The sequence below is a fragment of the Lathyrus oleraceus genome, chromosome 2 (genome assembly GCF_024323335.1).
Source record: "Lathyrus oleraceus cultivar Zhongwan6 chromosome 2, CAAS_Psat_ZW6_1.0, whole genome shotgun sequence".
NCBI lineage: Eukaryota > Viridiplantae > Streptophyta > Magnoliopsida > Fabales > Fabaceae > Lathyrus > Lathyrus oleraceus.
The window spans coordinates 346,029,144-346,045,940 of record NC_066580.1 but is presented as its reverse complement, the minus strand read 5'-3'; positions in this window follow the sequence as shown (position 1 = coordinate 346,045,940).

Sequence of the window (16,797 nt, the reverse complement as noted above, 5' to 3'; positions counted from 1 at the left end):
AGACCATGTCCTGATTTCTTTTGTAAAGTACCTCACCATTGAGGAAAAACTGGGATGCCAATCTTCTGAGTGTCTTCTTACCTCTGCTTGAAACATTTACAGGGTAGTCTTATTTCTGAAGGAACTGTTTAATGTTGTAGAACCAAGGTTATTATATGCGCCTGCTTCGACTGCAACATAATATGTTGGCTCGTCCATGTGTTGAATTGTTATAGAAGGTGCTTCCTTGTGCCACTTGACCTTGAACATGGGACTTGTAAGGTTCCCATAAACATACTAACTAGTTCACTCACTAGAAGCGAAGGTTGTACACGGGAGGTTGGTTCCCTCAATCTTTGCGCGTACTCCTTGAATGATTAATTGCCCTTCTGCGATAAATTTTGGAGTTGCGTGCATTTGGGAGCCATATCCAAATTATACTTGTATTTTTTTAGGAAAGCATTAGCCAGGTCTTGACATGGGTTCTCTCCAAATGCATATACCAATTTAAGGATGCCCCACTTAGACTGTCTTGGAAACTGTGCATCATTAGTTTCTCATTTGCTGCGTAGGCAACCATTTTCTTGACAAACATTTGGAGATGGTTCTTAGGATAACTAAAGCCCTTGTACTTCTCAAACTTAAAGGATTTAAACTTTGGAGGTATAACCATGTCAGGTACCAAGAATATCTCAATAGCATCGACTCTGAAGACATTGAAACCTTCAACAACTTTCAATCTCTCTTCTAGGATCTTATATTTGTCATTGACCCTTGGTTCCCCAATAATGGTGGCAGCTAGTTTAATCTCTTAAACCATACCATGTGGTCTTCATCCTCATATTTTTGGTTTAGGTCCACGTAGTTTTCTCTTGGAATCGGTATTTCTACAGGATGAGATGCCCCACTCTGAACAAAAATTGGGATATAACATTCATGATGAAGGGTGTTTATTTTTGGTAAACTGATACTAGCTTGAGTCTCTTGGATATCAGATATGATTCCTTACAGGGGGTTACCGTCCACGGGTGGAGGGGTAGATATGGAAGCAACCTTCCTTTTCTCAACCTTAACTTATCTTGCCATCATGTTAGTGATGATGTGAATGATCTGGTCTATTTGTCTTCATTCACTCGACATTCCCTTTTATGGAGTCTATATCCTCCCTGAGATTGGCCTGATCTTAATAGATTTTCTCCATGGTATTCTTTTGGCGAGCTCGAGTTTGATAAGGTTACCGGAGAGTCAGATTATCTTGAGCAATGATTCTGAGAAAATATGGAAGAAAAATGATTTTATCCATGGTATTCTTTTGGCGAGCTCGAGTTTGATAAGGTTGTCGGAGAGTCAGATTATCATGTCTTCATCTTCCCTCATACTTTGGGGTATCTCCTCAATTAGGTCATTAGATAGTATGATGAGCTTCAGGTATTTCTCCCTATAATATTCAGCATTCTCTTGAAGTTTCGGCATAATGGCCTTGTCTTCCTCAATTGTGTCAGCCATTGCTTGATTATGCCCCTACATGTAAGTGTCACACTCTCTCATTTCTTCGTAAGCTTCTTCTAGGAGATTCATCTGTCTCTTAAGATCTACTACCTCTTCGCAGGCTCTACTCCATTTAGAAGGACGTATGACAAGGAGTCCTTCATCATCTCTTCTTTGCAGTATTGAATCCGTAGCTTCTCTTTTGGCCCCACGAAGAGCGTTGACTAGACTTTAGACTTCAACTTCCAAAGCTTAGTTACAGGCTTCATATTCTTCGTTTGCTTCGTTCTGGGCCTTGGTTAAATTCAACCAGATAAGCTTCCATTCATCCCTTTCGTGACAAGCTCTATCCAATTCATCTTTATGTGCTCCGAGGCTCGAGCTAACAACCTTAAGGTCAACATAAGCTTTCTCTTTCTTATCCTCCCCCACTCTAGTCATCTCCTCACTCTTCTTGAGTTGTTCTAGTGATAGATTAAGGTCTATGTTTAACTAATTTTTCTCACATTTAGTCTGGTAAAACTTATCTTACAACTACTCTTTTTCTTTCTTTAGTTGAAGGATAGTGGAGTTGAGGTTGTTTCCCTCCCCCACAAAGATCATAATTGGAACAAGAGCTCTTGGTTCAAATGGGCTATCTAGAACAAATGGTAACTTTATTATGCGCAACCTTTCCCTCATCTATTGAGCATAGGGTATAATGGACTCCTCCCTGCGTCTTTTTAGGCTTCCCTTTCCCGTATTGAGTTGTTTCCAAGCATGAATAATCTTTAGAACAATAGGATTGTTCATGGTTGCCTCTTGTAAAATGAAACCCTCCAATAATTTATCCCCAGGCTTATAAGTCAATGGATGTCCTATTTGTATCATAGCTAATATAGGATTGTAAGTTATGCACCCTCTTGATCCTATGAGGGACACATTGGGAAAGCCCCCACAACTTATGATCATGTCCTTACGGTTAAGGATTTGAGGGAACCATAAAATGTCTTTATTGTTGATCAGACTGGGTATTGGACCTACTTGTGTCCACTCATTCTTTCAACATAAGTTATATCCCTTGCTAGATGATAGATAAGCCATTTGTAGAGTAAGGGAGCACAACACAATTTCATACCTACTCTCTTTTGTATGTCTTTGATGGAGAGTATGGTAGACATCTGCAAGGAGAGCAGGTATAAGATCTTCATCCCCAACTTTTACAGCTAAAAACAGATTAATTGCTACATAGTCCACAAAGTTTTCTTCAGTAGGAAAAAGTATTAATCCAAAGATGAGGATGATCATGACACTATCCAAAGCATCCCACTTCAGGGAAGTTGCAAAGTTAGCAGCATTTTCCTCTAAATATTCTCTTGGGAAGCCTTTGAAGCCCCCACGAACCCTTAGGTTGGCTTGCAAATCAATGTCATGGATGTTAAGGTGATAGGTTATTTCCTCCACTGAAGGATGATACCCTATCATTTTGAAGGGACCTTTTGTTGGTTTAAGGGTCTCTAGGATATTTCCAAATTCTTCAAGAGTTGGAGCCAATTGGAACTCTTAAAATTGAAAGCACCTTAGTGTAGGTTCAAAGAATTATGCTAGAGCAGTCAATACTTTATTTTGGATGGGGACACTCAAAAGGTCTAAGATTCTTTCATATTTGTAGTTTAGAGAGTTCCTTTTATTTTTACTTAACCCCATAGCATAGGTCTTCAGGTTATCTGTTTGAGATTCCCTTAACTTAATCTGGAAGGTTTTCCTTTTACCGAATTCCATCTTACTCAGAGTACAATAACAATGGATGAGTAAGATTCATGTGATGATTGAATGCAACAAAATGATTTCAATGAGAATGATTATATGAATTTTTGGTCTTAAGGACAGATAAGGGTAATATGCAAGCATGACCTAGTCAAAAGTCTTCTTGTGATAGGCTAGCTCTAGGTTTAGACTATCCAATCTCATCTCTTTATGATCTAGAATTTAGGATAATAGCCTTAGAGTAATGGACTATACCTTTGTTTTATCATGAAAAGGATCATTTTAGATAACATAATGATTTTTAAGAAACTTTTTTATAACGTTTTTTTTTGTTAAGAGACCAAAGCGAAATAATTAATTAAATTAAAGGACAAAAATATGCATTAGACCATTAAGTATCAACTTAAAATTTAATGTATGCATTTATAAAGAGAAAAACATCAATAGTGCTTTAAAGTGTTTTTTCATCATGAAATTATTTTTAAAATATTCAATAAGTCTCTCCCTAAATTGAGACCTCTATTTATTTTGAAAATTAGAAATAATACCAACTAATAATGGTTTTTTTACCGAGATGACCCACTTTTTCGAAAAAAATCCCAAAATATCCCACTTTTCAGCAAAATTCCCAATCTACCCCACTTTTAGGAGGAGGCGCCAATTGGATTGGCGACCCCTCTTAAAAATTGCAAGGAGGCGCCAATTGGATTGGCTAGGGCAGGTGCCCTAGCCAATCCAATTGGCGCCTATGTGTAATTTTTAAGAGGAGGCGCCAATTCAATTGGCGACTCCCTTAAAAAAGCCTTAAATGAAAAAACCACCAACATGAAAGTTGTAGATATTTTCAAGAAAATGAATTTGGATATAAATTTTGCATCATTTGGATTTTTTATGAGAAAGTTATGGGCAGTTGAAGTTGGACTTGTGAGTTTTTCAACTATTATCTGACCTATAATGTATTGCATTATTGCATGTGTTTCTTTTAGAAATATGAAATTTTGTCCAACATAACATTTGAAGTAGACATCTCAAATTTTGCAATGCACTTGGTCCCACCTCAAAATAATTAAAAATGAGTGAGTTAGGTCCCTGCGAACTTGACCCAAAATTAGGGTTTCTGTCAAAATAACCTATAATGTTTTGAAATGAATGATGAGCTTCCAAGTTTCAAATGGATTTTTGATGAACATGAAAGTTGTTCATATGGCGACTGTTGTTAAAACTTGAAGGGAGGCGCCAATTGGATTGGCTAGGGCAGGTGCCCTAGCCAATCCAATTGGCGCCTATGTGTAGGTTTTAAAAGGAGGCGCCAACTCAATTGGCGACTCCCTCATAAAATTCCTTTTTTATGTTATAAATAGATGCGTTATGTGACCTATTGTTCCACAACTCATATAATAATTTGGCTATCATGTTTGGTGTTCGTCGCCGATACGGTAAGGTGATTTATGCGAGAGACAAACCTCAATTGTTGATGCTGTTTTGGAACATCACCACGTTAGATCAACTGAAGAGGGTGCTGGTTCGATGGTTAGACGGGAAAATACCAGAAGGGGAAAAAATCAGAAGTATTGAGAGACTTGACAGTATCTTTGGTTGGGTGCGAATGAAGATTGATAAGGATGCTAGGGAAATGATGTTCGGTCGAGACGACATTAATTTGATTGTTGTAATCAGTTAGAATTATTTATGTTTTCAGATGTTTTGTACTGATGTTGGTTATGAAACTCGTTGTAACAAGAACTTAATGATATATAATGATTGATTGTTACAGAAATACAATGTTACAAAAAGCTTAAGATCTAGATAAAATGTTACAAAAAGCTTAAGATCTAGATGATGCTCCTTGATTGGGACAGTTGTTTTTGTTGTGTCCTGGTTGACGACAGATACTACATAATCTTATCATTTTATCTGTGGAATCCATCTCTGTTCTGATACGTGTGTTGTTTGGCCTTCCTTTCTTCTTTCTACGCATCTCTTCATTGTGCCAAACAATATCTCCTTCATATGGAGGCCAGTAATCCTCCATTGGTAGTACTGAAAAGCTTTGACTATATACATTCATGATGGTGCTGGCCTTGTACACATCAGATAAATGGGTTTAAGCGTCTTGACGAGTATAAGTGCATGCTGCAATGACGTGGGAGCAAGGTATGCGGAAGGCCTGGAATTTTCCACAATCGCACCAACTTCTGTGTAGTCTAACAGCGTAGGCTAAATTTGGTCTCCCCTCATTGTTGCCCATTGTTTCCTGGACGCTGAAATTTTGTCTATGACGGTCAAACACTGTTACAGCGTGTGTCGTAGCTTTGATGCTCTCCTCTTTCATGACCTTCATGCAACACTCACTGAATACTTGTCCGGACATTAACACTGCACTCCATCTTTCACCTCTGGTTGCGAACATAGAAGCCAATCTATAATAGGTTGATCTTACCAAGGCGGTTATCGGCAGATTTTGAATCCCTTTGAAAACCCCGTTCATGCATTCCACAATGTTTGTTGTCATGTGGCCCCATCGACAACCACCGTCAAATGCTCTTGTCCACTGATCTACTGGGATGTTATTTATCTATCTCCCTGCTGTAAGAACAAAATTGTTCTACAACAGATTCCTTGATTTTGATGATAACAAAGGATGAAACCAAAAATGGCACCCTAACGAAAAGTTTCTAAGTGTGCAGGGTTCTAAAGGAAGAAGTAATAAATCTGATGATGTCATCAGATGCACAACAAGATCAGATACATATTCTCTAATATCAGAAGCATCTGAAGTGGAATCTCGTTCAAGAAAGTCTGACTCTGGACAAAACTACAAAGTATCAGAAGCATCTGAACATAAAGTAAAGTCTAGAAGCTCTAACTCTGAACAACGCCCTCTGAAGAATCTATTTAGATCAACATCAGAAGCAAGATTCCTAGTTTCTCCAGTTACACAAATACTCTGATTATGGATTTGCTAATCATGAAGAAGTAACGTTCAAGTCAAGTAAAGATTTTCAAATAGATTTCCTAAACAGAGAAAGAGACGTTAATCTCCTCTTCCAAGAGAGAAGATACTACTTGTGGTAAGTAGTCACTTCAAAGATGAAAAGTTAAACTGCAGAAGCTATTTAAGTGATGGAGTAAACTCAGTTTAATATCCACCAGATTCAACCACTACTTCAACTCATATATAAATAGAGCTGCAATCAACATTCAGTATAAAGAAATCAACTAGCCAAAACTATACTGAATTATTTCACGCTCAAGAAAATCATCTTTGAATTCAACCACTACTTCAACTCATATATAAATAGAGCTGCAATCAACATTCAGTATAAAGAAATCAACTAGCCAAAACTATACTGAATTATTTCACGCTCAAGAAAATCATCTTTGCTCTCAAAGAATTTCACTAAGCTTTTGCTTATTAAGTGAAAAATTTGTTCTTAAGTTTGTAATACTTGCTTTCCTAGAAGCACTCTAGATTACATATCTTGTATCTTTTATTTGTTTGATTTCCTCAAGTGACTCTGTGTAGTCTGTAGACTTGGGAAGACTAAGAGATTTTCTTCTCTCTTAGGTGTTGTTTGTAATCTTTCAAGATTAGTGGATTAAGTCCTTGTTGAAGGCGAAATCACCTTGGCCGGGTGGACTGGAGTAGCTTTGTGTTATAAGCGAACCAGTATAAAATCATTGTGTGATTTTCATTTTGGAAAAGCGCTTATTTTTCAAACAATTCAAACCCCCCCTTTCTTGTTTTTTCTCACCTTCAATTGGTATCAGAGCTCCGGCTCTGTTATTGATTTTCTAATCAAACACTTAACCGTGTAGAGAGATCCAGTTCGAGAAAAACAATGGCCCACTCAAATGAAAAAGATTCTTACAATGCCAAGCCTCCTGTTTTTGATGGAGAAAAATTTGATTACTGGAAAGATAGAATAGAAAGTTTCTTTCTGGGTTATGATGCTGACCTCTGGGACATTGTCACAGATGGATACAAACCTCCAGTCTTAAATGGAGCTGAAGTTCCCAGAAGTAAGATGTCAGAAGATCAGAAACGTGTTTTCAAAAATCACCACAAGGCCAGAACAATACTTCTAAATGCTATATCATACAATGAATATGAAAAGATCACCAACAGAGAGACTGCCAAAGATATACTTGACTCTCTAAAGATGACCCATGAAGGAAATTCCCAAGTCAAGGAGACGAAGGCTCTGGCGCTGATCCAGAAATATGAAGCCTTCAAGATGGAAGATGACGAAGCTATAGAAGCTATGTTTTCCACATTCCAAACTCTTATTGCAGGTCTTAAAGTGCTAGACAAAGGATACACGACTGCAGATCATGTTAAGAAGATTGTCAGAAGTCTGCCAAAGAAATGGAGACCAATGGTTACTGCTCTGAAGTTATCAAAGGATCTGAACAATATCAGCCTTGAAGAACTTGTTAGTTCTCTCAGAAGCCATGAGATAGAACTAGAGGAGGATGAGCCTCAGAAAAAGAACAAGTCAGTGGCGCTGAAGTCCAGACCTGAAAGACGGAAGTCAGACAGAACCAAAGCCCTTCAAGCAGAAACTGCAGACACTGATGACTCTGAACCTGAAGACTCTGATGATGAAGAAGAACTGTCCCTACTAACCAGAAGAGTTAAGCAACTCTGGAAAAAGAGGAACAACAACAACTTCAGAAGATCAAGACCCAGAGGGGATCGATCAGAGTCAACTTCAAAAGGTAAACCTAACAAAGATATTACCTGTTTTGAATGTAAAGAAACAGGTCATTACAGAAATGAATGCCCCAAGCTGAAGAAAGATAACTCTAAGAAAGAAAGCTTCAAGAAAAATACCTTCAGAACAAAGAAGGGATTAATGGCCACCTGGGACGATAGTGAATCCGAATCATCAGAATCTGACTCTGATGAACAGGCCAACGTAGCTCTTATGGCTACCACATCCAGCAGCTCAGATGAAGAATCTGAAGAGGTATTTTCTGAACTTTCTAGATCTGACTTAGAATCATGTTTATCAGAAACTCTTACCTCTCTTCAAAAATTAAAACAAAAAGTTAAAGACATTAAAGGCCTTTTTTAAAGCAAAATCTGAAGTATGTAGTAGACTTGAGACAACAATTCTAGCACGAGATGATACTATCAGATCTCTAACGATAGAAAGAGATGGAGCTAAAACAAAAAGCTTAGAATTAGAAGAAACGTTGTCTCAAGCACCACAAACTTCAAATGAAATTATTTATAAATATGAAGAAGCCTTTCAACAATTTCTAAAGAATGGGATAGATAGGAGTATTATGGCATCCATGATTTATGGAGTAAGTCAGAATAATAAAAGGGGAATTGGGTATGATTCTGAGGAAAATAAAACCTCTACCAGTAACCAGCTTAAATCTCCGTTTTCATATCATTACACACACACACAAGAACAAAAATTTAAGAATGCTAGAAGACCCAAAGTTATAAGAAACTCTGGGAAGACTAATCTAAAAGGACCCAAGAGATTCTGGGTACCGAAAGATAAGATTATCTATGTTGCAGATATCCTATGCAGCAAAGTTCAGACACCAGTCATGGTACCTGGACTCTGGATGCTCGCGACATATGACGGGAAGAAAGTCTATGTTCCAAAGCCTGGAACTTAAAGACGCTGGATTTGTAGGCTTCGGAGGAGATCAGAAAGGAAGGATCAGAGGCTCAGGAACTATTGGTAATGGTACTCTTCCCTCTATATCTGATGTTCTTTATGTAGAAGGATTAATGCATAACTTGTTATCCATAAGTCAATTAAGTGATAACGGTTATGATGTAATCTTTAATCAAAAAACGTGTAAAGCCATTAGTCAGAACGATGGCTCTGTCCTTTTCACAGGCAAGAGGAAAAACAACATTTATAAAATAAATCTTTCTGATTTAAAAGATCAAAATGTTAAATGTTTAATGTCAGTTCACGAAGAGCAATGGGTATGGCATAGACGCTTAGGCCACATTAGCATGAGAAAACTTTCTCAGCTAACTAAACTTGAGTTAGTCAGAGGCCTGCCTAAACTGAAGTTTTCTTCAGATGCTCTGTGTGAAGCTTGCCAGAAAGGAAAGTTTTCAAAAACATCTTTTAAAAGGAAAAATGTTGTTTCTACCTCTAAGCCTCTGGAGCTTCTTCACATTGACTTATTTGGCCCTGTGAAAACAGCATCAGTCAATGGAAAGAAGTATGGACTAGTAATCGTTGATGATTACAGCCGCTGGACATGGGTAAAATTCCTAAAGCACAAGAGTGAGTCTCACTCTGTATTCACCAGTTTCTGTTCTAAAGTGCAAAAAGAATTTGACTCTAAAATTGTTAGAGTCAGAAGTGATCATGGTGGAGAATTTGAAAACAAAGATTTTGAGGAATTATTTGACTCTAATGGAATATCCCATGATTTCTCCTGCCCTAGAACTCCACAACAAAATGGAGTTGTAGAGAGGAAGAATAGGACACTCCAAGAGATGGCCAGAACCATGATCAATGAAACTAATGTAGCAAAGCACTTTTGGGCAGAAGCTGTAAATACAGCGTGTTACATTCAGAATAGAATCTCTATAAGACCTATTCTAGAAAAGACTCCCTATGAACTGTGTAAGGGAAGAAAACCCAACATCTCATATTTTCATCCTTTTGGATGCATTTGCTTTATATTAAATACTAAAGAACATCTGAACAAGTTTGATTCCAAAGCACAGAAAGGTATTATGTTAGGATACTCAGAACGCTCTAAAGGCTACAGAGTATACAACACAGAAACCAAAATTGTGGAGGAATCAATTCATGTTAGATTTGATGATAAGCTTGACCCTGAAAAGTCAAAGCTAGTTGAAAAGTTTGCAGATTTAGAGATCACTCTGGTAGAATCTGATAAAACTCCAGAAGCAACCGTCACTCAAGACTCTGAAGAAATTAAATCTCCAGAATTTCCAAGGAAAGTTAAAAGTCGTATTAACGTATCTGAAGATTTGATTTTGGGAAACAAAGATGAACCTGTTAGAACCAGATCTACCTTCAGAACTTCTGAAGATATTCCTCTGGGACTAGTATCTCTAATTGAGCCTACATCCTGTGATGAAGCTCTTCAAGATAACGATTGGGTGGCAGCTATGCAAGAAGAGTTAGATCAATTCTCCAAGAATGATGTCTGGGATCTCGTTCCTAAACCCAGAGGCACTCATGTCATTGGAACCAGATGGGTTTTCAGAAACAAGCTGAACGAAAAAGGAGAAGTTGTCAGAAACAAAGCACGACTGGTAGCTCAAGGTTATAGTCAACAAGAAGGTATTGATTATAATGAAACCTTTGCTCCAGTCGCGAGGTTAGAATCTATTCGTCTTCTTGTATCTTTTGCTATTAATCATTCTATTAAACTATATCAAATGGATGTCAAGAGTGCATTTCTTAATGGTTATATTTCAGAAGAAGTGTATGTCAATCAACCTCCAGGTTTTGAAAATTCAAACTTTCCAGAACATGTTTTTAAACTTAAGAAATCCTTATATGGACTTAAACAAGCTCCCAGAGCTTGGTATGAACGCTTAAGCAATTTTCTTCTGGAACAAAATTTTATCAGAGGAAAAGTTGATTCTACACTCTTCTGTAAAAACCTTAATAATGATCTCATGATATGCCAAATTTATGTTGATGATATTATTTTTGGTTCTGCTAATATCTCTGTTTGCCAAGAATTTTCTAAGTTAATGCAGGCAGAATTTGAAATGAGTCTAATGCAAGAACTAAAGTTCTTTCTGGGAATTCAAATTAATCAAACTCCAGAAGTCACGTACGTCCATCAAAGTAAATACATTAAAGACGTTCTGAAGAAGTTTGACATGACTGAATGCAACTCTGCAAAGACTCCCATGCACCCAACTTGCATTCTGGAGAAGGAAGAGGTAAGCAACAAAGTTTGTCAGAAGCTCTATCGAGGTATGATAGGCTCTCTTCTCTATCTGACTGCTACTCGTCCTGATATTCTCTTTAGCGTCTGTCTTTGTGCCAGATTCCAATCAGATCCTAGAGAATCTCATTTAACAGCTGTTAAGAGAATTCTTAAGTATCTGAAAGGAACTCCTAACCTGGGCCTGATGTATGAGAAAACATCAGAGTATAGGCTTTCTGGTTATTGTGATGCAGATTATGCAGGAGATAGAATAGAACGAAAAAGCACATCTGGAAATTGCCAGCTTCTGGGAAACAATCTAATCTCCTGGGCTAGCAAAAGACAGTCAACTATTGCTCTATCAACTGCAGAAGCAGAATACATCTCAGCATCACTGTGCACAACTCAGATGCTCTGGATGAAGCATCAGCTAGAAGATCTTCAGATATTTGAGAGTAACATTCCTATCTTTTGTGATAATACTGCTGCTATTTGTTTAAGTAAGAATCCTATTCTACATTCCAGAGCCAAACACATAGAAATAAAACATCATTTTATCAGAGACTATGTTCAGAAAGGGATAGTAACATTGAAGTTCATTGATACAGAACATCAATGGGCAGATATCTTTACTAAGCCTCTAGCTGAAGATAGATTTCTTTTTATCTTAGAAAATCTGAACATTAAAAATTGCCCTGAGTAAAATTTGGCTCTGAACATGTAAAATGAGACTCTGATAAAAACAAATACACTTCTGCCTCTGACTCTGATACTTCTACAAGTTAAGAAGATATCTGAGTTAGAAATCTTCAGAAACCAATCCTTTGGTATTCCTGAAGATCAGATACATCAACACGTGGAGCATTAAATGTCTAACCCTAGAACTTCTAGACAGCTGTCAATAGAAATCAAAGGTCAGAACGTTTGAAATCTCCTAGAGCAGTGTGCGTACTGTTGGGATTAGACATTCATTTATTAGCTGTAATCATTTTTCCCCCCAAGCGTGCTATTTTGAGTGTTGTGTCTAACGCATTCTGAGGTGTCGTTTTGCATGTGTTTTACTTAGAATATATAAACACTTTCTCTCACATTTCACACTTATCACTCTCACTCACTCTAAACCCTAAACCCTCTCTCGAGCATTCTCTGCAAGTTTCTTCATCTTCATCAATCTTCATCTTCTTCTTTACAATGGATGCTCAACAACAACAACTGTTCAACTACTCACAGCAAATGGAGTCAAGTTCCACCGCTCAAACCTCTACTGTTCCAACTCCAACCGTCACCGGTGTTTCTATAACCCCTGTTTATCAAGAACCCCACATTCTTGACCGAGAACGCCACATAAACCTTTCAACTCCCTTTGAAGGTTTGGATGTTTTGTGTGAATCTTTGGTTGATTTTGACAACCTAAGAAGAAATGGCGTTGATCTTACTAAGGAACTTCGTCAACAAGGTTGGGAAACCTACTTCAACAGGCTTTATGGTCCTATCTACCCTCTTCTGGTCAAGGAATTCTGGAGACATGCTGATGCAGATGACCAATTCATTGTCTCTTTTGTTCTAGGGGTAAAGATTGTCATCACTGAAGCATCAATTGCCTCCTTGTTGAATATGGAGGAAAGTGGAGGAAAAAGGATTTACAACATTCCTCCCAGGTCTAAGCGCATCACTGAAGTCATCAACCCAACTATCTTCAAACCTAATGTTGAAGGAAACCCCTCTAAGAACAAAGAGCTACACCAGAACCTCCGAGTGTGGCTAAAGATCATTCTGGGTACTATTCACCATCGCCCAGCCTCCAACTCCTCTGATTACATAAATGCTGATCAAAAATGCATTTTATACTGTATTCAGAAGGGTATCCAGATCAACCTCCCTGTTCTCCTGTTCAGATATCTGAGGGATTCTGTCAAAGAAACCAGAAACAATATGAAGCCAAGATCTTACATCCCTCTGGGAAGATTGCTTTCTGATGTCTTCATTGAGCATGGATTGGTTGACCAACTGGAAAAGACCAGATGTATGGATGATCTGGCAATTGACGTTGGGAAGCCTCTGAATGCCAAAAACCTCAAAATCATGGGAATCATCAAAGAGATTAGAGTCAAGCCCACTCTAGATACATCCTGGGAATCTCTAAAAGATCAGAGGAAGATGCCTCATGGCCTGGCCAGATTCTTCAAGAATGAGCCCAGAGACGTTGTTGCCCTCTATCTTCACCGTCTGCTGGAAGAAGGTTTTGATGTCTCTGATTTCAGCCTCGATGACTGTCTGGACTCTGAAGAAGATTTAGTCAGATACAAGAGAGGTGTCTCTGAGAGGAAGATAGCACCACCAGCAAAGAAGGCCAGACTTGACGGAGCTTCTGGAAGTGGTTCTTCAGCTCCTCTGCAAATCTCAACTAGTAAGTCTGTTCCTCCTGTCTCCTCTAATCTTCAGATGGCTTCCTCTAACCTTCTCTCCTCTCAACCCATTTTCACCACCTCTGACATAACACCCTCAATCATCAGAACCTCCCAACCTACACCAGTTCTAAACATAGCCAGAACCTTCATTCCTCCCTCTATACCTGCACAAACTCACCAAAGCACTTCTTCTTCTTCTTCATCCTCTGAACCTGAATCACCTCCCTACGTTACTGTTTCCTCTGACCATGAACCTTCTGATCCTGACTCCCCAACAATAGCCACTCTATTTGCTCATAGACTTGCTTCACAACAACCACAAACCACAGAACCTGAAACAACTTCACTTCCACCACAACAAACAACCACCATACCCTCTGAAATTCAAACATCTGTTCCCCACACCTCTGATATCACCCCACCAATCCTTCCCGCTGTCCCAGAACCAGAATCCGAACCTTTAGATTTAAACCCACTTTATGCTTCATCCCCCAGTCTTCAACCAGAAGCAGAATCTGAACTCCAACCTGAGTCAGAATCTGAACCTCAAACCTTGAATCTCAGCCCTCCACCTCATACCTCTGAACCAGAACCTGAACCTGAGCTTTCTAAACCTACCCTTAAGGAAGCCATCTTTATGATTGCAGAGGCTTCAGCTCAAAAGGTTGATTCTCTGGTCATTAACTCTGAAATCAGTGATGATCCTGATTCTGTAAGGACACACTGGAACAGAGTCATTGGCTGGATGACATCTGAATCCTTTAGGCTGAAGAGCATATCTGAACAAGTCAGAAATGACTACATCAGAAATGCTGAGGCAAGACTCCAGGAGAGACTTGCTAGAGAGGCTGAAGCCAGAAGGCTAGAGGAGGAGAGGTTGGCTAAGGAAGCTGAAGAAGAAGCAAAAAGACTAGAGGAAGAAAGACTGGCAAAAGAAGCAGAAATCCTAAGGCAACAAGAAGCTGAAGCTAAGGCTCTGGCAGATGCAGAAGCTCAAGCTGCTGCAGAAGCTGAAGCCCAGCAGGCTCTGACTCAGGGGGAGTCTTCAACTGCTGTTCCCATGATCCTTCAGACTCTGAAGGACCTTAAGGAAGATCAGAACATCCTCCGAGACAGAATGGACAAGCAAGATACGGTCAATGAGAACATCCAGAAGATGCTTGCCATGATCTTGCAGAAATTGCCTCAGAACCCTTAGGCACTTAGGATTTTATGTTTTGCTTGCCTTCTTGTTTTTTGCTTTCTTGTTTTACTGACTCTGATGTCTTGTGTTCTCTTGGTTTTCGTTTCTGCTATATTTTAATACAATGTTTTGTTTTTCTCTTCAATTATTTATTTTCTATGTCTTTTTTGATTCTGACAAAAAGGGGGAGAAATCATTAAATAGCTCTGATGAAAATTGTCTAAAACCTCAAGCACTCTGCAACAATTGATTAAATAGCTCTGATAAAAATAACTCTGATTAAATAGCTCTAACATTAAATTTAAGAAATTGCAGAAAGTTTTCAGAAATCTCATTACTTGGAAAGCTCTGGTAAGAACTTCTGAACTCCCTAGCACTAACTCAGGGGGAGCTTTTGTCTATCTGATCTTATTTTATTCATGTTTCATCTGCTATTTTAAGTTGTTTTGTCATCATCAAAAAGGGGGAGATTGTAAGAACAAAATTGTTCTACAACAGATTCCTTGATTTTGATGATAACAAAGGATGAAACCAACAATGGCACCCTAACGAAAAGTTTCTAAGTGTGCAGGGTTCTAAAGGAAGAAGTAATAAATCTGATGATGTCATCAGATGCACAACAAGATCAGATACATATTCTCTAATATCAGAAGCATCTGAAGTGGAATCTCGTTCAAGAAAGTCTGACTCTGGACAAAACTACAAAGTATCAGAAGCATCTGAACATAAAGTAAAGTCTAGAAGCTCTAACTCTGAACAACGCCCTCTGAAGAATCTATTTAGATCAACATCAGAAGCAAGATTCCTAGTTTTTCCAGTTACACAAATACTCTGATTATGGATTTGCTAATCATGAAGAAGTAACGTTCAAGTCAAGTAAAGATTTTCAAATAGATTTCCTAAACAGAGAAAGAGACGTTAATCTCCTCTTCCAAGAGAGAAGATACTACTTGTGGTAAGTAGTCACTTCAAAGATGAAAAGTTAAACTGCAGAAGCTATTTAAGTGATGGAGTAAACTCAGTTTAATATCCACCAGATTCAACCACTACTTCAACTCATATATAAATAGAGTTGGAATCAACATTCAGTATAAAGAAATCAACTAGCCAAAACTATACTGAATTATTTCACGCTCAAGAAAATCATCTTTGCTCTCAAAGAATTTCACTAAGCTTTTGCTTATTAAGTGAAAAATCTGTTCTTAAGTTTGTAATACTTGCTTTCCTAGAAGCACTCTAGATTACATATCTTGTATCTTTTATTTGTTTGATTTCCTCAAGTGACTCTGTGTAGTCTGTAGACTTGGGAAGACTAAGAGATTTTCTTCTCTCTTAGGTGTTGTTTGTAATCTTTCAAGATTAGTGGATTAAGTCCTTGTTGAAGGCGAAATCACCTTGGCCGGGTGGACTGGAGTAGCTTTGTGTTATAAGCGAACCAGTATAAAATCATTGTGTGATTTTCATTTTGGAAAAGCGCTTATTTTTCAAACAATTCAAACCCCCCCTTTCTTGTTTTTTCTCACCTTCACCTGCGTCTTCATTAGACAGTCGAATCTCATCACGATAATATTGAAAAGACGGTTGAGTTAAAGCATACCCAGCATTCACCACCTTCTTGCGAAGATTCTTATCTTTTATAGCACGCATGAAGTTTTGTGCAATGTGTCTGATACAGTAGACATGTGTAGAAGGAGGATCATGCCATCCGTTATCATGGTTGTTGTAGGCACTTTCGATGGCAGCATGTCTATCAGAAATCAAACATAGATTGGCTTGTGGAGCGACATGCGTTCTGAGATGTCGAAGAAAGAAACCCCATCCACCAGCCGTTTCACCTTCAACAAGAGCAAAGGCAATGGGAAATACATTGTTGTTATCGTCTTGTGCAACTGCCACGAGCAAAGTACCCTTGTATTTTCCGTATAACCAAGTGCCATCAATTTGCAGGAGAGGTTTGCAGAAAGCGAAACCTTTGATGCACGGGTCAAATGCCCAAAAGAGACGGTGAAATATTCTATTACCTGTAGCACAGGTTCCGTCTGGCATCATTGTTGGCACTGTCTCCAGAATTGCCACAGTTCCTGG